At 42.8% G+C, this 24,140-nt stretch overlaps 1 pseudogene; it reads right to left on the bottom strand.

The window, feature by feature from the left end:
• Positions 1 to 10,452: 10,452 nt before the first annotated feature.
• On the bottom strand, positions 10,453 to 23,214 carry LOC131307037 (G-type lectin S-receptor-like serine/threonine-protein kinase RKS1; annotated as a pseudogene).
• Positions 23,215 to 24,140: the final 926 nt, after the last annotated feature.

Genomic DNA, 24,140 nt, shown 5'->3' with positions numbered 1-24,140 from the left:
ATGAGAAGCTAAATGCTATTTGCGTTGATGAAGCCAAGGGGGCAGATTCTGACTCGGATGGTCATGTTCGAGTCAACCCGTTGCAGTTACTGAATGTCATTCATGCAGACAAGGCCCCGGCCTCGCAGAGATCAGGTTTGATGTACGTTAAAGTGTTGCTTTGTAATATTGATGTGTTGGCAATGGTTGATACAGGAGCCACACACAATTTCGTTTCAGGACGGTTGGTAAATTCGCTCGGCCTTAAAGTTGTCAAGAGTTCCAGTCGGATTAAGACGGTCAATTCCACTGCACAAACTATGCACGGATCAACCAGTGATGTTCAAATGAAGGTTGGTGACTGGAATGGGCAGGTGGACTTGATGGTAGTCCCACTTGATGACTTTGAACTTATTCTTGGGAATGATTTCTTTGTGGCTGCTAAAGTGGCTTTGATGCCACATCTCGGTGGGATATTTATTGCTGATGAGAAACAACCCTGTTTTGTGCCCCGGTGTTCCAAGGCGGAAAAGGCCAAGCGGGCAAGAGAAGATACGGGTGGTTGGCTATCGGCAATACAAGTACAGAATGGGCTGAAGAAGGGTGAAATGACTTACCTTGCAGCACTGGTTGAGCTTAAACCAGATGTGAAGGTTGAAGTCCCGGACGAGGTGGCAATTTTGCTAAAGGATTTTGCTGATGTGAAGCCTCCAGAATTGCCTAAGTCCCTCCCTCCTCGGCGGGCTACAGATCATAAAATTGAGTTACTTCCAGGCGCTAAGCCTTCGGCTAAGGCCCCTTATCGGATGTCTCCGTTAGAGCTTGCAGAATTGAGGAAGCAGTTAACGGAACTGCTTGGTGCCGGCTTGGTTCAACCCTCAAAGGCTCCTTACGGTGCCCTGGTTCTGTTCCAAAAGAAGCAGGATGGTTCATTGCGGATGTGTGTTGACTATCGGGCACTAAACAAGGTTACAGTGAAGAACAAGTATCCAATCCCGTTGGTGACCGATCTCTTTGATCGGCTATGCAAAGCCTCCTATTTCACGAAGTTGGATATCAGATCGGGCTATTGGCAAGTCCGTGTTGTCGAAGGGGATGAGGCAAAGACCACATGCGTAACTCGGTATGGTTCTTTTGAATTTTTAGTTATGCCATTTGGTCTTACGAATGCTCCTGCGACGTTTTGTAACTTGATGAACGATGTTTTCTATGATTGTGTCGATGATTTTGTAGTTGTGTACTTAGATGACGTTGTTATCTATAGTGAGTCCTTGGAGGACCATTTGTCCCATCTTAGTGACGTGCTGTCCAGGCTTAGGAAGCACGAACTGTATGTAAAAATGGAGAAGTGTGAGTTCGCCCAACAGGAAATCAAATTCCTCGGGCATGTAATTAGCAAAGGCCATGTAAAAATGGATAGACGGAAGGTTCAGGCCATTTTGGACTGGCTGCCGCCTACCAAAGTGTCGGAATTACGATCTTTTCTTGGATTAGCTAACTATTACAGGAAGTTCATCCACAACTATTCAAAGATGGCGGCCCCTTTGATAGAGTTGTTGAAGAAAGATCAGACTTGGTAGTGGGAAGCTGGCTGCCAAGAGGCCTTTGAAAAGCTCAAGGTTGCTGTGGCAAGCGAGCCGGTGCTGCGGCTGCCCGACTTTGAGTTGCCTTTCGAAGTGCACACGGATGCTTTAGACAAAGCAATTGGCGGGGTACTTGTGCAAGAGGGCCACCCTGTTGCCTTTGAAAGTCGGAAGCTGAATGATGCAAAGAAGAGATATTCCGCTCACGAGAAGGAAATGACGCCTGTGGTGCATTGCCTTCAAACTTGGCGAGTTTACTTGCTGGGTACGAAGTTCTTGGTATTGACGGACAATGTGACGAATACTTTCTTCAAAGTGCAGAAGAAGTTATCGCCAAGGCAGGCTCGCTGGCAAGAATACCTTGAAGAGTATGATTTTGAGTGGAAGCACAAACCTGGTCGTCATAACCAAGTTGCCGATGCTTTAAGCCGCAAGGAAGTGCTGGGGTACATTGCTGCTATCTCTCAGGTTGCATCAGGCTTTGTGGACAGGATCCGGGTAAATGCTGGAAATGATTCTGAGTATCAAAAGCTGGTACAACAGGTCAAAGACGGAACTGTTCGCAGGTATTGGTTGGAAGACAATCTGCTCCATGCCAAAGGAGATAGATTATACGTCCCTGTTCTTAGGGGCTTGAGGCAGGAGTTGCTTAGAGAAACCCACGATCCACAGTGGGCTGGCCATCCGGGAAGGCAGCGCATGTTGGCTTTGTTGTCACGCTCTTATTATTGGCCAAAGATGGAGGACGACGTGGAAGCCTATGTCAAAACCTGCTTGGTTTGCCAACAGGATAAGACAGAGTGAAGGAAAGAGGCAGGCTTGTTGCAGCCCTTATCCATTCCAGAGAAGCCTTGGATTTGTATATCTATGGACTTCATTTCTGGGTTGCCGAAAGTTGATGGTATGCGTTCAATTATGGTTGTTGTTGATCGTTTCTCTAAGTATGCTGTTTTTATCCCTGCACCACATAAATGTCCCGCTGAAGTTGCTGCTGACTTGTTTTATAAGTATGTGGTGAAATACTTTGGGTTGCCCGAAGATATTGTCAGTGATAGGGATACTCGGTTCACGAGTCGATTCTGGACAGTGTTGTTCAACTTGATGGGTTATGAGTTGAAATTCTCCACAGCAAATCATCCGCAGTCAAATGGCCAAACTGAAAGGATAAATTCGTTGTTGGAGGAGTACTTGAGGCACTATGTCACAGCAAGTCAACAGAATTGGGTGGAGTTGCTGGACAGTGCACAGTTTTGTTACAACCTGCACAGATCGTCATCGACGGGTGCTAGTCCATTTGAGTTGGCTTCGGGCCAACAGCCCCTTACCCCTCACGAGGTGGCTAGGACCAGCACAGGAGGTCGGTGTCCTGCTGCTTACAGATTTACTCGTGCAAAGCAAGAGTTGCTTGAGGAAGCCCAAGACAGTTTGTCAAAGGCAGCGAAGCAAATGAAGAAGTACGCGGACAAAAGAAGGCGGCTACTGGAATTTCAGGTTGGGAAAAAGGTTATGCTCAAACTTACTCCCCAAATCTGGAAGAAAATCAATAGCAAGGAGGTGCATCGCGGGTTGATTGCATGCTACGATGGTCCCTTTGAAGTTGTAAAGCGAGTGGGAAATGTTGCTTATCGTTTGAAATTGCCGGACAGGTTGAAAATTCATCCCACATTTCACGTCAGTTTTCTAAAGCCATTCCATTCGGACTTGGTAAACGTGGGAAGAAAACAGGCTCAACGGGCTCCTCCAGTGATTCGGATGCAATTTGACAAAGGGGTGGACAAAATTCTGGATCATAAAACGGAAGGACAGAGCAAGAAAAATAGGAGAACCTCCTATTTGGTGAAGTGGAAGAGTAGGCCCGATTCGGAGGCTACGTGGGAAAAAGATGTGACTTTGTGGCAGTTCGAAAATCAAGTTCAGGAATACCTACAAACCTTACCGATGAGGACGTCGGGCTCCTCTAGTGGGGGTGGTTTGTTAGCACCTTGATTTCCAAGGCTTGCTAAGCTTGGCTAGCGGTGGCACCTTGCACCCTAGCCAACCGGTGGAAATTAAGGCATGAGGCAGGCATGTCTTTTCAAGGTGACCCGATGGTGTTGGTTGGTGTCGGCACTGGTCCATTAGGCAAGTAGCAGCTGGGATGCACGTGAAAGCACGATGATTATTGGGTCATGGATGCTAAATGGGAAGCTAGCTTGTGGGACAACGCAATCAGAAAACGGCTAAGTATTTGGAGCTGGGTTGGATCACGAAATTGGCCAGGCAGCCTTGATTGGGATCAGGCAAAACGGTTATTGACGGTTACTGCATTCTGCACATGTTGTTGGCAGGCAGGGACAGGTGTCCCCAGCAGAATCGGGTAGTTATTAGCAGTTATTGCCAAGCAGCTTTATTTTCCTATGTGCTGGCAGCTTGTGGCTGTGCCAGCACAACCCTAGGGCAGTTGGGGGTGTCAACTGCAGATCATGGGGCCATCTCATGATCCCATTTTACTTAGTGGCCACGTTTTATTGATTGTAGCCTTATATAGGCACTGCATTTTTGAGTCTAAGGCAGAGGGATGTTTTGTCTAGTACTCTAAGTGTTTTCCTTGTATTGTCGGTGCAATAAAAGGTTGGGACGGGTTCTTGTAAACTGTGTGCGTGCTAGACTTCACTCAAACTCGTGTGTATGTGTTTTACTTTGTTGGCTGAGACCAAGTCTTGCTGGAAACTTGGTGCCATCACAGGCAGAATCTGTAGGCGAAATTCAGCCCCGTGACACCTAGCATAATGGGCTATAAAATCTCAATGATATGGCTTTCTATAGGCAGCCAACCGAGAACCCACTCGGGACAGCATGACCTTTTGTGGTTTGAGTCAAGCCTTAGCTTCACACAACAAATTCGGCCCGTCTATTTCCCCGACGGTGTGGAAGAGTCTGCGGCTCGGGTTACAGGCTCGCACCACCAAGCCTGGGCAATAGTAGATTGTTAGGTTCATGCTTTTAAACAACTTAAATAGTTTTAATTTGTCCAATGTAGGAACGTTAGTCTCTCTCTCTAAGAAAATTGAAAGCTGAAAATACGAATAAAACAAGATCTCAGACTTGACTAGATAGAGCAATGCTAATCAGTCTAGTGTTGATAATCCGTCCATAATCAAGGAAAACAGGCAGGGTTGAGTCGGGTTTTATTGGTATGACTTGACCCAAATTTTGCCCTGTCCATACCAAATCGGTCTAGTGTTGATAATCTACACATTTTAATCCGCCTAAATTCCACTCAAATCCATCCATTTGCCACCTCTAGAGTAACCTCATTATCACTGCAGCAATATATGTCTTTCACAATCTTATAGAGGTAGCTACTGGGTTACATAACAACTGATCAGGAATGGTATAGTCTCTGAAAGTAATTACTTGTTGGCTTGGACTATGAATTTTTACGCACTCCAGATTTGGTTGAAAGTAAAGAGGTTTTTTTATTTTTATTTTTAAATATGGATGTGTTTACACCCGTTTTTGACACCTACCCCTAGGCAAGCGCTAGAGGGTCATTTAATTATTATGTAATTAAATTGGCCCATGAGATAAAGATATATTAGGCTGCTATCAATGGGCCAAGACAATGTTAAACAGTTCCCCACATATTCAAATGAAAGCACCGTGAACCTAGCTTGTAGATTTAGTTTTGTAGAGTGATACGAGCTATTTGAATGCGTTATAATTCATAAGATCGATTCCTTCAAACTATGCATGAGTTCATAAAATCTTGCCGTTCAAAAGATATGAAAAAAGAGTCAGTAATTAATATATTAAACCGAAACTAATATAGAAAACAACCCGACAAATTAAGAAACACACAATGGAGAATCCATAAATGAATGGAGAAATACGCAAACGAGAAATAACAATTACTTCTTGAATCCGATAAGATTTGATTATTGACCTCTCAGTTGAGGGTGTGCTCACAGCCAATATATCTGCGGAGAAAAACTTATTCATGACCCTCTGTGAATAAGTTTTTACGGAGCGCAATCTCGGCCATTCGTTTCGGCTTTGGACGGTTCGGCCTCGGAAAAGTTTCATTAAAATCTGGACCTTTCAAAGCCGAAACAAATGCTCAACGTTGAGTGGCACCTTTGTCGAGTTTCTTAATAAAATTCTATTGCCAATCAAAAAAAAAAAAAGGTTGAGCAGCACCTCCGTGAAGAGGATGTTCATGAAACCTCTGTGAATAAGTTTCTCTCTTATTTGTGAGTAGGTTCCACCCCACATTTTAAAAAAATTACAATCCACACCCTACAATGACAGACCAGCGAAAAGGCTGCACGATGATAGGACCCAAAAAGTGGCCACACGTGACAGACCTCAAACGTGGCTGCACGGGAGGGGGAGGTTAAGGAAATGTATCCCACATTGCTTGGGAGTGGAATAGGTGATCACTTAATAACATCTGAGACCTCTCCACTCATTGCCAATTGATTTTGAGATGGATATAAAATTTCTACGAGTAGCAACCACAGAATATGGGATCCCACAACCGTCAACACATTGACCCTCCAGTGAAAAACTTTCTTTCCACGGCTGCGAGTGCAATGATTAAAAGTTCATTGTTCATAAGAGAAAGTAATTTAATTGACTGGAAGAGCTTTTGCTTGCCATTTGGAAATTGGAAACGAATTTTGGATTAATTTTTGGGAACTTTGACCATGTAAAAGCGACCAGGTGGCAGACACGTGGACCCATATTTGCACTTGTTATAAATTAATCAACTACGTCTACTAAAAATATAAAGAGGCCCACCAAATCATGTAATATTTTTTTTATGATCGACAAAGTAGAAAATAAATGAGTGGGGGAAATGAGACTCAAATGATGGAAAATGGGAGTGTGTTTATTCATGGGGTTCTTCCTGGCCGCCCTATTTTGTCAAATTCTACCCATTCAAATCCACTGAATGTCAAGCCCAATCTGCGTAAGTCCCGTTTTAAATAAACACCGAAAACACCCTCATGTGTACGTTTTAGACTGAAATAGGGTTGATTGAAGCCCCGTTTCATCATCTCATCGTTTTCTTCTCACCTTCACCCCCACAGTCCCACCTCCTCCACTCCGTCTCCACCTTCACCCCCACAGCCCCACCTCCACCGCCGTCGTGCCTCCTCCTCCGCTTCGTCGCGTCGTCGATCTACATATTCCGATCTCACTGCCCGCCGCCCCAGCCGAACGAACCACTGCCATCATCGCCGTCGTAGAAATAGAACTCACGGAAGGCAACTTTGATCTTCTGTCCTCCGTCACGCCCTTGAGGCGAAGTTCGACATGGATTTGTCCGACCGTAAAGCCTTCATCAGACGATGAATTGAAGTCGACGGAGAAGCAATTGAATGGATGACGGCGGAGATTAGAAATTGTACAATAAGAGTTTCAAGAGATATATATGTGTGCGTGTGTGTGTACAGTATGTAGAGAGAGGAGAATGAGATTTTTTCACAACTAATTGGTATGATTTTTAGAGATGGAATCCAAGATGAAAACTAGTCATTTATTGTGTTTGCTGTGTCTGACTGAGAAGGGATTTTAAGGGCAAGGATTAAGGTGAAAACTAGTCGTTGGTGTGAATTTTAGAGATGAAACCCAGAGAGAAGAGAGGACTGTTCCAATTCTCCAATCCTTTTTTTTTTTTGGTTCGAGGGGACTAGATATGTGAATTTTTCAAAGAGCTGTGCTACGTGCACAGCATGCTGTGCACGTAGCTTTTCTGTTTTTCAAATTCCTGTGGGCTGTGAACCACGAGCTTGTTTGGGACAACGTTATACAGCCACAGCAAGACAGGATGTGAATTCTTAATTTTGAGACGTGAATTTTATCATTTTTCGAAGGTATGAACTAATTATTTGGGTGTAAATTTTGTCTTTTTCGAAGGTGTGAATTCTTAATTTGGAAATATAAATTCTGTTTTTATCGAATGTGTGAATTCTGAAAAATTAAGGTAAAGAGAATTCACTTCCTCCCAAGAATGGGGTGTGAATTCTAAAAATTAAGGTAGTGCAAACGGTTGTGAATTCTGAAAAGGTGTGAATTTTGCCCTGCCCAAGAATTCACTCCCTCCCAAGAATGAACAGCTGTGAATTCTGAAAGGACTGTAAATAGTACAAAATGATGTGAATTCTTAAAAGGGGTGTGAATTTTGTGGGTGGGGTGTGAATTTTTGAAGGTGTGAATTCTGTGGGTGGGGTGTGAATCTGTGGGTGGTGTGAATTCTATGGGGTGTAAATTCTTGAAGGTATGAATTCTGTCGGTGGGGTGTGAATTCTGAGAGTGTTGAAATAGTAACAAGGGTAAAATAGTAAAAGCATCTTTATAAAGGGGCTGGATGCATGGGGTAGCTCTACAAACAGGGGTTTACATGGAACTCCAAGTAAAAAAATGGGATCGGCCAGAAATTTCCCGTTTATTCATGGAGACAATTATGGTTGCTTTGGGATGTGAAATGGCCCAACTAGACTATGATTATTTAAAGACCAATAGAACCCATAATTAGTGAAAAATAGGAGTTGTATCTCAAAAAATAGGCCTTTTATTATTTAATAAGAAGGAAATGAAGGAACCCTACTACCTCTCCTAAACTTCCAATAACTACCGATGACTAGAGAACATGTGTGCAATTCAATTAACTGCTAGAACAGCCAACAAGTTGGTTCGTGGGACACATGGCATCACGAGAAGAAGGCGGGAAATTCATTGGCATGCAAAAAACATGGAAACCCTTGGCCTATAAATACTAGTTCTTAAGTCAGAAAAAGTGTTCACGCACCAATTAAGCCCAGCACTTAAACCAAAGTCTTCCTAGCGAAACATTTATCTTTACTTTTCCCGCATCCAACTCGATTACTTCATCAAGTAATTTGAGTTTTTACTTTTTCTTGTACCCAACTTTATTATTCCGACGTAATAAAGTTTGTGTTTCCTTTTACGTTGCTCTTATTTCCTACACAGTTAGAAAATTACGAAGTCCACAACCATTATGGCAAACCACGAACCACTTGTGATCTTGCCCTTAAGATCACAAACTTTTGCTGTCACGATTAGAAGTCAGAAAACAGCATCCAGTCCTTTACGTTGGACATGACAAGTCCTGGTACGCCTGCGTTCAGTCCTTAAACATTTTTGTGCTAAACAGGGTGGTTATCAAACTAACTCATTTTTGAAACAATTGATGATACTAACTGTTTCCCTCAAAGAAGGGAAACAAACACCTTGGCCGTGTGATCCAGAAAATGCGAGGGCGTGCCGGGACCGCGGTTGGTCCGATGTGAAACTTTTTGCCAATGCGTGAAAATTTGACTTTAAACAAGAGATTGCAGGTCAATGAAATGGACTTCCAATTTGAATTCTTCATGGAAAAGTAGATGGAAACGAAACGACGTACGAGACTTGTATTGAAACTATAATTAAAATCCATTTGCGTTGATCCTTGAAGTTCTATATAAGCTTCGAGACGAGGGTTGATCCTTGAAGTCCTATATTAGCTTTGCTAGTGAATAAAATGAGGAGAAAGTTAGAGTTGATTATTAAGTATTGTGCAAGTGCGTCTTGCTTGGAATGAATGATTCCTCCTATAATCAAGCGTATAGCTTGGTCGCGTTCTAGTGACTTTGCTAATTAAGTAGCATTGAGTGGCATCGCCTACCCCAATCGAGTGACGTCCTGGGACTATCCTAACCTTGCAGGTCTCAACCTGCGTCAAATAATAGGGGTACTGGTATTATTGTTATACAGCTTTACGGCAACGCGGAGTTAGCTTGGAAGATTAGTCTTAACAAGCTTGCATATTTAATTTGTGTTCTTGACCTTGTATAAAAGACCTTTCTGGTAGTTTTATATAAATCTCTTCATCTAATTCACCATTTAGTACGCAGTTTTCACGTCCATCTGGCGAATCTTGAGTTTATGAACGGAAGCCAAGGCAAATAGAACTCTATTTTTAGAAATTTTTGCTACCATTCATTCGTCCTTCATTCTCTTTTGGAAAATTCATTTGCAGCCAATAGCTTTGGGACTAATCTCAAACTCTCTAAATAGAAGCTTTCCAAAGCACATAAAAGGTTTTGAAACTACCCAAAATACACTCTTTAATTTCGATAAGACACAACATATCGAAGTCGAAATCTATGTTTGGCTTAGTGTCCGTGATACGGGATACGATAGCTCTGAACAATACTGGCTAAACGCAGCCGAACTCATTTATGTCAACCATATATTTTAGCGAGCCTCTAGTTGAGTCATTTTCACTTTATTGATGCTGGGACGACTTTGAGGTGGAGTATGTTCTGTTGGAAAATTTTCAGAATTAATGAATGATAATTTTCCAGCAGTTTTTTCTTGGCAGAATAATGCTGGCATTTGCACCTGCCATTCATTCCGGCAGTTTCGTGTATTAATTCTCCCCTATTCAAGGCTGAGAATTCAATTTCCATATTCAATTCCTGGTTGATTTCAAAGGCTCCTGAGCAGTATAAAAGGGGCAGTCCTCTTTTCATTCTGCACCAGCAAATTCACAACTTCAACAGTTCTGAAATTCGTTCTTGTGTGAGAGAGAGACAGGCAGTAGTGAGTTCGCCAAGGCGGTCGACGGTGGTGTTCCGACGGCTTGCGGTATAGCCGAGCCAACCCTGGGAGGAAGACGCCGAACAAGATCCTACAACACCGACGGTAGGCGGCGAATCTTTCTTAAGGAGACTGTGGTATCACACAGGACTCGGTTTGATTTTCAGAAATCTGTTTGTATTTCGTTTTATAATCTGTCTATTGTTATGTATTCTGTAACTTCGAATTATCAATGGAATTGTTCTCTGGAATTTTCTGTTATTGCCGAATTTTTCTCAACATGTTCATGGGTCTGTTCTCCCTATTTGGAACTCCTCTCAATATAAAAGCCAGGTTGGTTGGGTTGGGGCAAAGCTACATTATATGAAACCAACAATACGACCACAGACAACATAGTCGGCTTGTCTTTGGGGCATTTATGCATGCATAAGAGACCAATCTGTATACATCTCAACACCTTGGACATAGGAAATGAACCCTCCATCACTGGATCTATTAATTCAAAAGCCTTTCCATCCACCCAAAGTTTCCATGCCTGAAAATGGCTCAATATAGTTAGAAATCAACTATAACAAAAATATACAAATGGTGAAAAGGCTATCAGGTTCTTTGTGTGTGAACTTACATGCCCAAGAAGATTTAGATCCTTTTGCCACTCATTATCTCCAAAACTATGACTCCAAAGCTAAAAATATCTGATTTTGTTGAAAATAGGCCATCGATTGCATATTTGGGAGCCATGTAACCACTACATAACATTATAAAAAGAAATGAAAAGTCAAAGGTAAAGGCTATTATGCATAAAATAGGGAACATGACTTAAATCACATACAAAGTTCCGACCACCCTTTTTGTTCCTGCGGATGACTGATCACCTCCAAAAGCCCTAGCCAAGCCAAAATTTGAAATTTTGGGATTCATCTCACTATTAAGTAGCACATTGCTAGCTTTAGGATCCCTATGACTGATTCTCAATCTTGAATCTTGATGAAGATAAAGAATCCCTCTAGCAATCCCAATAATGATATCTAGGCGCCTATTCCATGAGAGCAATTTGCTTCGTGTTATTTCTGCAATTCCACAAAATTTATTACACTATATTTACTTTTTTTGTCATATAACGAGACAAACTTCTGTGGAAATATACTTTCCCATTGATTAAGTATGACTTTCGATGAAGAAACAAGAGAGAGGAAGGTTTATTGGGCAAACCAAAAATGAAGGAATCCAAGCTGCCATTGGGCATGTACTCGTAAACTAGAATTCGTTCTTCTCCAGCAATGCAACATCCCAAAAGTCTAACTATATTACGGTGTTGAAGTTTAGCGATCAAAATAACCACATTTTTGAATTTCCTAAGACTTGTTTGGAGTCCCTCGAAAGTCGCTTGACAGCTATGTCTTTTCCAGTTGATAGATGACCCTGTGTTAGTCAACACAAGTGTCATTTTTGTTACGACGACCACTACTTGGCAAGTCTACAGCTTTTGGCTCTCTTTTGGAGAATTATAATCGTTCCACTCTTTTATGGATTTAGGCAAGAAAAACAAAATTATCTTGTAAACAGAGCTGAAACCCCCGTTTCCATGCATGGCTTCTTCCTTGAGTTGGGGTTTGATGGCTTTTTTGTCAGAATCATGGAGAGTATGCGGTGCATACTCTTTCATCTCTGTTATTAGTGTTACGGTTCGACGCCAAGAGGTTGTTTGGCTTAGGTAGGTTTTGGCTTATTGACTAACTGATCTGCATTGGCCGCCATTAAAAATGGGCACGATCCAACCAGCAGTTTGGTCCTCTATTCTGGGTTTGCTCGATGCATCACCTACCATAAAGGAGAACGGTTGTTGGGACTTGGGGCTGCACGGCATGTACTTGTGGTAAAGTCTTTTTTTGCAGGTTTGCTTGGAGGCAGGTTGTGGTAGAAATTTCACAGTGTTTTCGAGTTTCGATGTTGGCGGCCTTCTTACGAATGTGTTTCTAAAGATGCATTACCTTAATTTGTTGCTTTTTAGTTTTATTTGCTTATGTTATGTTCTGGAGTTGTTGCACACAAAATTTCCACACTTCCCATACTATGCTCTTTTCTTTAGGCCTCTTATTGGCCTGCGCTTGTCGTTGGCGTCCCTAGACTTTTTGTTAGTCTTTATCTTTTGGCGATAGCATAGTTCTAAGTGTATTTTGTGTTGTATTTTGTTTATGTGGGGCTCCGATGAACGTGGCTCGCTTCCTCTGGAACTGTTGTTCATCTGGATCTAACCTCATTCCTTTGAACCTAACCTGCACCACGAACCACGACTAAAGACCACACCGGAGTAGCCCCGGAATGGCCCTCCGGCGTGAGGATGAGAATAGTGCAAAGAGAGGAAAGCAAAGGACCAGGGTTTCGAGGGTAGGAAACGATCTACCTTTTAGGGTTGCTATCCCTTAGTATTTATAGAGGGTCCTTGGCTTGCTTTCCAAGTTCGTTTATGCATCTGACACCCATCAGCTGACGTCACCTGTGACGTAGTGGATAAGGCGGTTAGTGTGAGCTGTCATGGGAGACATGGCCGAGCCCAGTTGCCTAGCTCGGGCGAAGCCGAGCCTGAAGGGAGAGATGGCCGAGCCTAATGCCTAGCTCCGGGCCGAGCCGAGCCTCGTAGATGAGCTCTCATGGGAGATATGGCCGAGCCTCGTGGCCTAACTCTGAGATAAGCCAAGCCTCGTAGATGAGCTTTCAAGGGAGATATGGTTGAGCCTTGTGGCCTAGCCTCGGGCCGAGCTGAACCTCGTAGATGAACTCTCATGGGAGATATGGCCAAGCTTAATGCCTAGCTCTGGGCTGAGCCTCGCCTCGTAGATGAGCTCTCATAGGAGATAAGGCCGACCCTCATGTCCTAACTTTGAGATGAGCCAAGCCTCGCAGATGAGCTCTCATGGGAGATATGGCCAAGCCTCGGGCCGAGCCGAGCCTCGTGGATGAGCTCTAATGGGAGATATGGCCGAGCCTCGTGGATGAACTCTTATAGAGGTATGACCGAGCCTCGTGGATGAGCTCTCATGGGGATATGGCCGAGCCTCGTGGCCTAACGCCGGGATGGACCGTGGAGGGTAGCATCGTGGCCTTCTGTCTAACGTAGCGACTGTGGCCGAACCAGAATATTTGGACCACTACAATAGCCCCTCAACTTCTTCTGGTACAAAGAGTACAGGAGAAGTTGACAATGAGTTTGGCCGAATATAAGTGGCCAAACTGTAGCAAAAGCCTTTGATGGTAAGGGCTGAATGGCAGGTGGATTCTAGAAAGCCTCCCAGCGCGAGAAAGTTGGTCGACCGATATGAAGGTCTTTGATGGCGCAAGCGCTGAACGTCATGTGAACTCTAAAAAGCCCCAACAATTTTGTGTGTTAGCCAAAGGCCATTGATGGCGCAAGCGCCGAACAATCGATTAGACTCTAAAAAGCCCCGACGGTTAAGGGTTGGACAAACGCCGTTGATGGCGCAAGCGACGAACAGTCGATTGGACTCTAAAAAGCCCTGACAGTTGAGGGTTGACCGAAGGCTGTTGATGGCGCAAGCGCCGTATAGTCGATTGGACTCTAAAAAGCCCCGACTGTTAAGGGTTGGCCGAAGGCTGTTGATGGCGCAAGCGCCGAACAGTCGATTGGACTCTAAAAAGCCTCGACGGTTGAGGGTTGGCCAAAGGCCGTTGATGGCGTAAGAGCTGAAATCTCTGAGCCAAACCAAAGATCAACATTGTACGACGGCTAATACACGAGTGTGATTGGAATCAGCATTGCAAAGGTCAGCTGTAGCCGAGATAAATGAACACTTAGAAAAAAATTTGCAAAGTATGCGCTCTGAGTGACAGGAGGAGTGTCACGACCCAACCCAACGAGACATGGGTCAATGTCCGACCAATGATTAAGTCACCCTAGGTCTAAAGTTGTGAACAGTTAAGAGAAGATTATTTAAAACCCCTTCATACTAGTTGCCAAAGGACTTAAGATTTGCGATTATAAATGTGGCATTTTTTTTTTTTAAGTTTCTAACTTTCATATCGCAAACTATCCAGAGTTCTAGCATGCGGATGCAAAAAGTCATACGAGTACATAGATTACACAGCTTAAGTCGTCATAGACCGGGACAAACCGGCTAACAAAAACTATCCTATATAACAGATCTTAATGACAAGGGCACACATGAGCATATATACAACAAAAGAACTTCAACTTTAGGCGAAGATTAGTCCATCTACTGCTGTTGACCTGAAAAGAGTTATTTTGAAAATTCATAAGCTAAAGCTCGTGTGAAACATGACACATCGAATTCAAAGTTTAACTTGAAAAACTTCTTGAGAAACAACAAGTTCTTTCTTCCAGTTATGTCATGGATTGATCCAACCAAATTAAATCGGTAAAATGTACTCTTATCATTTCTAGCTTTAAGTAGAAAACCTTTAAGATATTCAAGATATCATATTATCCTCTCTGTTCGTCGATTTCATGCATTTTTCATGAACAAGTTTCGATCAAAAATCTAGAGGAGCTACCTCTACATAAAAGGGAATGACGTCAAACCATCAGGATATCTGATCAATATCCTCCAACCTTATCACTCCAATTCCACTTTGTCTTTTTACCGTCCTCAAGTAGGGACACATGTTCAGATGCATCGACAAGAAAATTATATATTCCTTTTCAGGATTATGTTATAAGAAATTCCTTTTTCATTATAACATGCAAAGGCGATTTAGGCATTAAAACAAAGTATAGCAAAGATAGTGCATGTTTCACCTCTCGTCCTGCCGATGCAGCTAAGGCTAGACGTGTCCTACTGGTTCACCCTCGCACACCCGAACCTAAACATAAAGTAAGACCAAAGTCAAACATCGACCAACTAAGATGTTAAAAGTCAAAAGAAGAGAAATTAGTCAATAGAATAAGTATAGATCTAGAAACATAATTACTTCTCAAAGAGTAAAATAGTCTATTAACCTTTAATATAGGAGACTCAAACTATTTTAATCAACTTAAAATTTAAATTAATGAAAATCTGATCCAAAAGTAAAAATTCAAAGAAAATTAACATAAAAGATTAACTTCACCGGTTAGTACAAGAAAATGGTAGTTTAGGCACAAAATGGCCCTAAGGGCAAAATAGTAATTTAAACTCTTTCTTCTTTTTTTTTTTTTTGTAAACACTTTGGTACATGTCACACTATGCCAAATCTTGTGCATGCATGATTTTAGGTTAATAGAAAACTTATTCAGTCGATAGGAGGTGTCGGGGTTCGTTCTTGGTATCAAACGTCCATTTATCGCCAAACGATGCACCCGACTTAAGTAATCAACTTAAAAATTCAAAATAAAACTCAATATAAAGAAAAGAATAAGACATGCAAAGTCACAAGAAATTTGTATACATATAATAAAATGCTAGACTAGTTTTAAAACCGACAGCATAACGGCTTAACCAAAAGTAATATCATAATTTATTTGAGACTAAAAACTAAAATTTAGGTTCTGATCTTAAAAGTAAATGTTCAATTAATTCATAAAAATTCGGAGAAAAATTAGTTCATAATACAAAATTTCACAAAAATGACTACAAACTACTCAAAATAGGAGAAATTGCCACCTTTTAACAAAAAGAGCATAACTCACTCATTTTTAATCCAATCAAAGTAATACTAGATCCCAAAGTTAACTAATCCATAGATGCAACTCTAGAAAAAATAATATAGTGACTCTCTTTACAAAACAAAAGCATAAATCTCAAAACAAAAGGGAAATTTCATCCAGATTCGTCCTACACTGGACAGCTTGCAGAAAAAAATTCATAACTAATTCATTTTAAATCCGTTTCAGTTGATTCCAGTGGCTAATTCTTCCCAACAAAAAGATCTACAACTTACTTGAAGGAACCCAGTAACAATTCGTAGCTTAAAAGAGTCAAAAATGGCAGAAACTGAAGCTCAGAAAATCTGTCCTAGAATTACAACATGTCTTAGCATCCCTTTTGGCTTGCATGCAAACCAAATCAGCTAAGATTCAACAAAATAAGATAAAAACAGAAGAGAAACTGTACCTAAGCTCTCTCTCTCTCTCACTCTCGGATCTCTCTCTCTCTCTCTATATATGTGTTTTGTTTTGGTTTGAAAAAGAACAACACAAGTCAAGCAAGTCAAGCCTATTTATAGGCAAGGGAGAAGTTGGTGGACTGAGACAAGTGTCCTTGATTTGGACATTTGTTGACTCATCCATGCCACCGGTCCATGCAAAAGAGGAAGAAAAAACTCGGTGTGTAGGCGCGCGCGCCTACGAAAACTGTCCGGAATTCGATCTCAGAAAAATACCAAATTCGTACCATAGACTAATTAGAAAATTTTAAGAATCGTCCTACTCTCGGAATTCTAAGGAAAAATCCAAAACTTTGAAATTTTTATCCAGCAGGCCTCTCGACTTGAAACGTGCCTGCGGCCTAATTCGTAGTCGATACGCAATATCAGCCAGAAGCGGGCGACGTTCTACCTCCGATACTGAATCCCTGAACTAGTTCAATTTAAATCGTTTGAAAATCACCTCTAGGCTATCCGCAAGGTTGCCTGGAAGGTACCGTCGAATCGTCAAGACAAGTCATTTCTATGACCCTTAAGTCAACGAGTGACCGAAATCTTCTTAAAAAGATTAATAAAATGACTAACTTATTCATTATACCATAATACCTAATCATAATCGTATTATCTAGGTGAGAGTCCTTACAAGGAGCGCGGGTGCCTCGTGCCTCATGCTTGGCCAAGAATTCTTCGTGAGTCTTTTGGCAAATGTACTCCATGTTTTTGAAGATTGGCCTGGATTTTTTTTTTAGAAGGGAGATTCAGTGAACTTTTTGAGCAGGACCTCGTGAATCGACTTCGGAGGTCGGCCGTCACAGCTGGACCTTCTAGTTTGTGGCTCTTTGTTCATTGGTTCCCCAAGCACTGGTGGACCGGAGACCTTTGTTGCCTAAAAGCAATGTTGTCTCTAGCTCTAATGTTCTCGAGGGGCGGGGCGATTTGGTCATCGACCAAACGATGGTGGTGCTCACTGTTTCCTGCTGTTGTTCAAGCATCTTGAACGTAGGTGAGGGTATCTTCCGCCATGGTGGGTGGCTGCTGGGTCACGGGATTGGGATCAGGAGGGATGGAGCCTGGCTGGTGAGAGAAAGTCGTTGAAGTTCCTCCGATCTCAGAGGAGACCAGATTGATTGGGAGAAGAGGAGGAGGTTCACCCATCTTGTTGGACGGAGGCTTGATTTAGAGTGACGAAGAGAGGAAAACAAGTAGGAGGGGGTGGAGCCATCGAAGATTGAAGTAGTTCACGTCGGGTTCACCAATTGTGGGGCTCCGATGAACGTGGCTCGCTTCCTCTGGAACTATTGTTCGTTTGGATCTAACCTCGTTCCTTTGAACCTAACCTGCACCACGAAGCATGACTAAAGACCACATCGGAGGAGCCCCAGAATGGCCCTCCGGCGTGAGGATGAGAATAGCGCAGAGAGAGGAAAGCAAAGGACCAGGGTTTCGAGGGTAGGAGACGATCTACCTTTTAGGGTTGTTATCCCTTGGTATTTATAAAGGGTCCTTGGCTTGCTCTCCAAGTTCGTCTATGCGTCTGACACGCGTTGGCTGACGTCACCTGTGACGTAGCGGATAAGGCAGTTAGTGTGAGCTGTCATGAGAGACATGGCCTAGCCTAGTTGCCTAGACATGGTTGAGCCCAGTTGCCTAGCTCAGGCCGAGCCGAGCCTCGAAGGAGAGATGGCCAAGCCTAATGCCTAGCTTTGCCGAGCCGAGCCTTGTAGATGAGCTCTTATGGGAGATATGGCCGAGCTTTGTGGCCTAGCCTCGGGCCGAGCCGATCCTCGTAGATGAACTCTCATGGGAGATATGGCCGAGCTTAATCCCTAGCTCCGAGCGGAGCAGAGCCTCATAGATGAGCTATCATAGGAGATATGGCCGAGCCTCGTGGCCTAACTCTAAGATGAGCCAAGCCTCGTAGATGAGCTCTCATGGGAGATATGGCCGAGCCTCGTGGATGAGCTCTAATGGGAGATATGGCCGAGCCTCGTGGATGAACTCTTATAGAGGTATGGCCGAGCCTCGTGGATGAGCTCTCATGGGGATATGGCCGAGCCTCGTGGCCTAACTCTGGGATGGACCGTGGATGGTAGCATCGTGGCCTCCATCGAATGTAGCGACTGTGGCCGAACAAAAATATCGGACCACTACAGTTTTATTAAACCCTTGTACTCTTTGTTTCATTTATATATATGATGTTCTTCTTTGATGCCCAAAAAAAAAAAAATTGAAGGAATCCAAGCTTCCATTAGGCATGTAGTCGTAAACTAGCATCCATTCTTCTCCAAGGATGCAACATCCCAAAAGCCTAACTAGATTACGGTGTTGAAGTTTGGCTTAACCTCATTTTTGAACTCCTTCAAACCTTGTTTGGTGTCCCTCGAAAGCCGTTTGACGTCTATGTCTCTTTCGGTTGATAAACGCCTCTGTGTTAGTCAACACAAGAGTCAATTCATAAAGACTACTTAGCTCTCTTTTAGAGAGTTTTAATCGTTTCACTTTTTTTGGATTCAATCATAAAAACTAAATTACCTTGTAAATAGAGCCGAAACCCCCTTGTCCAATTTTATTTGTATCAGAAAAGTTGTGAGTTGCCCCTTCAAGGCTGACCATATCAAAGAAGGGCATTTCTACATTTTCTTCATCAGAACTGTCTTAAATGTCTATCCCTGCATCAGTAATCGCAAAAAAAATATGAAAATATACAGCTAAATGAGTTCAATACTGAGTGACCCAGACATGAGGAGGGGGGTAATCCCAAGTGTGATTCTTTTTTGATAAAACCATGTACAAAACTGAGGTTACAAATACTAATGGAAATCCAAATTCTTCCGAAATAGTTACATGGTCCTTCATTGGGAATGACTTTTCTCTAAATCAATTACATTGCGCCACATCGTCAAAATGTTCTTATGAAACCAAAACGTAACATAAGTATGTTTCTCACAGAAACATGTAAAACCAAATTGGCTAGTAATGCGGGCGTGGCAGGACAAGATTGTTGTCCGGGTTGTTTTTAAGGCCTTCGTGCCTCAAAATCTGACTCCTTTTGAGTGACTGTGCTTGGCCCAAAAGGTAAGGCCTCGTGATGGTTTGTTGGTTGCCTTTGCGAGCTAAGGACTTAAAGTTTTCTGACCGTTGCTAGAAAAATGGAAAGAATTAAAGATGAAACGAGGCTAAACTAGGATCAAACAAACTCCAATAACGGTTTAACGAAGCTTGGATACAAGGATTATGATAAAAACTTAAACTACTATGAAGTGAGTACAAGTAATGTTTGAAAAAAATGAAAATGTAGGTGCAAAAGCTGTGAGCTCTTGAGGTTGTGGACCCTTCATAAGGCCTTCAAAGCTGTGATTTATAGGCAGGAGCTACAGGCCTTCAGCTGCTTCAAATACTTCAATGCACGGTTGCCATGTGACCTTCTTGAGCTGCTTCAAAATGCTACAATGACAGGCTGTTCCCTGACCAAAACGTGCTCTTTACTCCAAGAACAATGGCCAAGGCCTGAGAAACCATCCTTTCTTGCATAAAACTTTGCAAAAGGGCAAAAGGAATTTCGACTCCTCAAGCATCCAAGCCTTTTGAGCTGCTTCAACACTCAAGCTACTACTTGAATGGACATCCTCTAGGCCCACCAATGCTGAAGACCTAGATTTCTCTGGGCCTTTCCAACACTATATTGGTCCCTGCATATCTTGTGGGCCCTCTAAATCCTCTAAGTCTGATTTCTTATGAAAGACGAATCAAGAAACAAAGGATCGACCAGACCTGGGTGAGCTACTTGTGAGCAGCTTGCTTAGGTCTTGAATGAGTCATTCACCAGCAGCTCCAAGGGCTACATGTATGCCACCTGTCCCTGGCCTTGCTTCATGCTGAAGGAAGGTGGCCACTCAGACCTTGAGCTGTTTGTAAGTAGCTTGCCCAGACCTATCATGCAAGAACATTCTAGGTCCCTGAGCTACCTGTGAGTAGCTTAAGGCCTTTGCCTACCAATCAAAGGCCATGTGTGACATTTTTAAGGAAGTAGGCCCATCTATCAATTGGGCCCGAACTTGAGGTGAATCATAAGCCTCGATTTTTCTTCGTAGGACTCGTGAGCCCAATCCTATAAAGAAAACTTGGGCTTTTAACTGATTTGAACCTATTTAGAAGGCTTTATTATTTCTTAGGAGCTGGCCTAGGCCTGGATAAAAACATCTAGATCCAGCGGGTAAACCCATGTCTTTTGTCACGCCCTCGATTTTCAACATAATTAAGTAATACATTTTAAATAAAGAACCTCGCCTATCAAATATATATTACCCAAAATGGTTCCCACCTGTCTTAAATTACAATCGAATCCCCACGATCACAGGTTTACAACTTTGGCGTTTTGGCCCCAAAAATACATAAATGCAAGTACGATCCTATTTAAAATATTACAAACGTTTGGTCAAAAGGATTAAGATAATGAGTTACTGTTACATCTTTGGCAAAATAAAGTTAATACAAAGATGCTAAAGTAACTACATGAGGTTAGCTTCCAAAAAGTCTTTCATTTCCAAGCACACATTGCATACGAGCTATTGTCCAGCATTTGAACCTGAAAAGAACGATTAGGTTGAGCTACACTAGCCCAGTAGGAAAATCTCTAGCAATTCTATGTATGAATATGATGATACGGGTAGGAGGGATGAAGTCAAGAGATTCAGCTCAATCAATGGTCAACAACGAACTCACAAGAGTGCCAATAAGATCATTCTAAGATGTACCTTTGTCTTAATATGCTAACTAGTTCACAAGACATTAACAACTCTAGCAATCTTGAAGCGGCTCTCTATCACAAATTTCCACCATCGGTATTTCCACCCCTTGCGTCACCGTATAACAATCACGAAGGTTATCGTATTTCCACCCCTTGCGTTACGTAAACCCTAACAACTTGGATCACCGTATTACCACCCCTTGCGTTACGTGACCCATTTGAGTCTCCGTATTACCACCCCTTGCGTTACGAGACTCCCTACCCCAACTTCCGACACATACGACTACTCTCTTATTCACTATGCTAGCTATGACTTCCAAACGATCACACTCATACAAGGGACATCTTACAACATGTCAACAATGTCACATACGAGCCATAAACATTCACAAGTAATCAACAATTAATAGGATGCATTATAACGAAATCTTAACCATGTAATTCTCTATTCGTTTCTTACTAACGGAAGACCAATGGACCAAAGGTAACATTAATCAATCGTAGGAATTCAATTGAATGTTCTTGAGATAGGTTTGGAAGTGTCCGAAAGGGTTTAGAAGTGATCGGGGCTCCAAACCATGAAGGGGAAAACTTTTCAGAAATTTCCAGTTTGGTACATGTAGCAATTAAGGGCGCTACATGTAGCCAGCGAACAGAATGAAAAATCTGAGTTTGGTACATGTAGCAATTAAGGGCGCTACATGTAGCCAATGAGCGAAATCAATGAGATCTGGGTTTGCTACATGTACCGGGTAAATGCTGGTACATGTAGCACCTGGGTTTTTCAGCACGAATTTACAGCTTTCAAGGGCAAACACAAGGCTTCCAAACAACGATCCAAAGCAAGTTTTGGACACCAAATCAACTCATAAACATACATAGAAAGTTAGAAATCCCTACCTTGATTCAAGGAGCGAAACCCAAGAGATTCGAATGAGCCCTAGCTCCAAACCTTAGAAATCAACCGAAATCCTCTCCTCCAAGCTTAACCTAAGGAATTTCGAGCCTAAGAACGCGATTAGAAGGTCGAATGAAGCTTGATCTTTAAGGTTTTGGAGGTATAAGGTGGAGTTTTGTGAGAATGAGCAAGAGAGAGAGAGAGAGGTTCGGCTGGGAGAGAGATAGAACGGATGAGAGAGAGGAATGGGAGAAAATGATCTCCTACACACCACATACCCACTTTATATACTCTTATATCTTTTAATCACACACATACTCCCTCAATCTTCTATTCTCTCACTTCAATCCTTAATTCTAATAACCATCATTTAAATCCTATTTTTCCCATTAGGCATTTAATAAACATTTCAATAATTAAAATTTTTCGGGTCTCTACATCTTTGGCCTGTCTTGGACTTGGGCTTGTGATAATTAATTTAACCCATGCCTTTGCAAAACTCCAATCAGTCAATGGTTTCCAAACCGGCCCTATTTTGTGGGTCAACCGGTCATAAGGCCTTTCAAAGCCAGAAATTGTCTTTCTAGGCCACCTTTTAGCCCATAAATTTGTTCTCTGATTTTTGTCAAAAATGGGTGTAAACAAAGTACAAAGACATAAGATAGCATAGTAAGAAATGCCGATTAATTGCTTACCTCTTCTTCACTTCTCCATCACCAACCAACAAACTAAGGTGATACCGATGACGAATGTTAAGACAACTGATGTCCCAACAACGGCCACATTCCTTCACTTTGTTCTTCTTGATTCCATACGTTGAGTTAAATAAAATAAAAACATTGGACATTGATTCATTAAATTCAGTACAAAAATTTAGCACAAAACGACATACCTAATTCAACCGCATCAACCCGTACATACAAGTCTTGTCCCCCGCCAGGAAATCTTCTCACGTGCCTTCTCACATCCATCAAATTTTCATACCAAGTGATGCAGTTCGCCCTTGCTCCAGCTTCTGCATCACTCATGTACGCAAAGAAAGAATAGTTTCTTAAGCATTCATCCTTACACTCAGGCTCATTGAGGCTCATCGATACATGTGCCTTGGACGTATCTGGAATCCTTGCATTGGCAACCTGGACAAACCCTTCTCTGTTTTCACACATGGAAAGTGCCTCGCGCTTCTTGATGCACCTTCCCGATGCATCCCATAGGTACCATTCCTCTGCTGAACTAGGGTCAATACCCTGGAAGGCACGTGCACTCGAACTCTTACCCGTTATTTGAGTTGCAGTAACCATAAGCACCACATCGGCCATTATAAACGCATTGGTCGTCAAGGACCGAATAAAACTCGACCCATCTACCAGCCCATGTCAGCATTTTTAAAGAACCCAATTCATCCACGAACACTGTCGACAAATTCGAGGCATTGATCAGGGTGTAAAACGCATAGACTTGGTCACGATTGTTCACGTAAGCTCCAATGAGTATGGAAATTGCACTATTAGGGCGTTCTAACCATGCGGGCAAATCATCTCTCTCTTTGTCCCAGAAATCCCCTCTCTCTCTCTCTAGAAAACTTGTCTAACCAGATCTAGATCCGGGGGAGGGGGGCCGCCTCCTCCTCCTCCCTCCTCCCCCCGTCGTCGTTCTCCCCTCCCCCCACCTCCCAGCTTTCCCGTCTTTGTTCCTCCCCGCTTCCCCCCTCTTTCGTTCCTCTTCCTTCCATTTTTTTGGCCGGTGGTCTGGCTCTCGTGATGGGCTTTCCGTCCTTGATGTCTGGCGATGCTGGTTCAGACCGGAGCTAGAAGGCGGTGAGTGGTGGTCTGGCAAGCGGCGGGCGTTTGATGTGGCAATAAAGTGAGTTCTGGGGTTAGGGTTCTGTTTTTATTTTCTTCTGTACCAACTGTTTGGCCTGGTCTTCTACCGGGCGGTGTCCCCGGTCCGGTCCGTACTGGTCTAGGCTTTTAGATCCAGTTGGTGTTGGTGGTGGGATAATAATTTTAGTTTAGGGTTTGTCGTTGACCGGAGCTTTCAGCTGCAGTGATGTCCGTTGTGTGCCTGGGTTGTGCCAGCGATTTTGGTGCGCGATTGGGTTATAGTTGAAGGTTTTGGTATTCGGGGGTGGTGTCTGGTTGCTCCGCTACAGTTCCACGAGCCCGTCGTGCTGCCGACGGACGTGTGCCGGAGCCAGGAGTGTTAGCAAGGCTTGCATTGATGTGGTCTACCCGTGTCAGTGGGT

This window comes from Rhododendron vialii, chromosome 11a (genome assembly GCF_030253575.1).
Source record: "Rhododendron vialii isolate Sample 1 chromosome 11a, ASM3025357v1".
Classification (NCBI taxonomy): Eukaryota; Viridiplantae; Streptophyta; class Magnoliopsida; order Ericales; family Ericaceae; genus Rhododendron; species Rhododendron vialii.
This window is presented reverse-complemented; position numbering and strand designations above follow the sequence as displayed.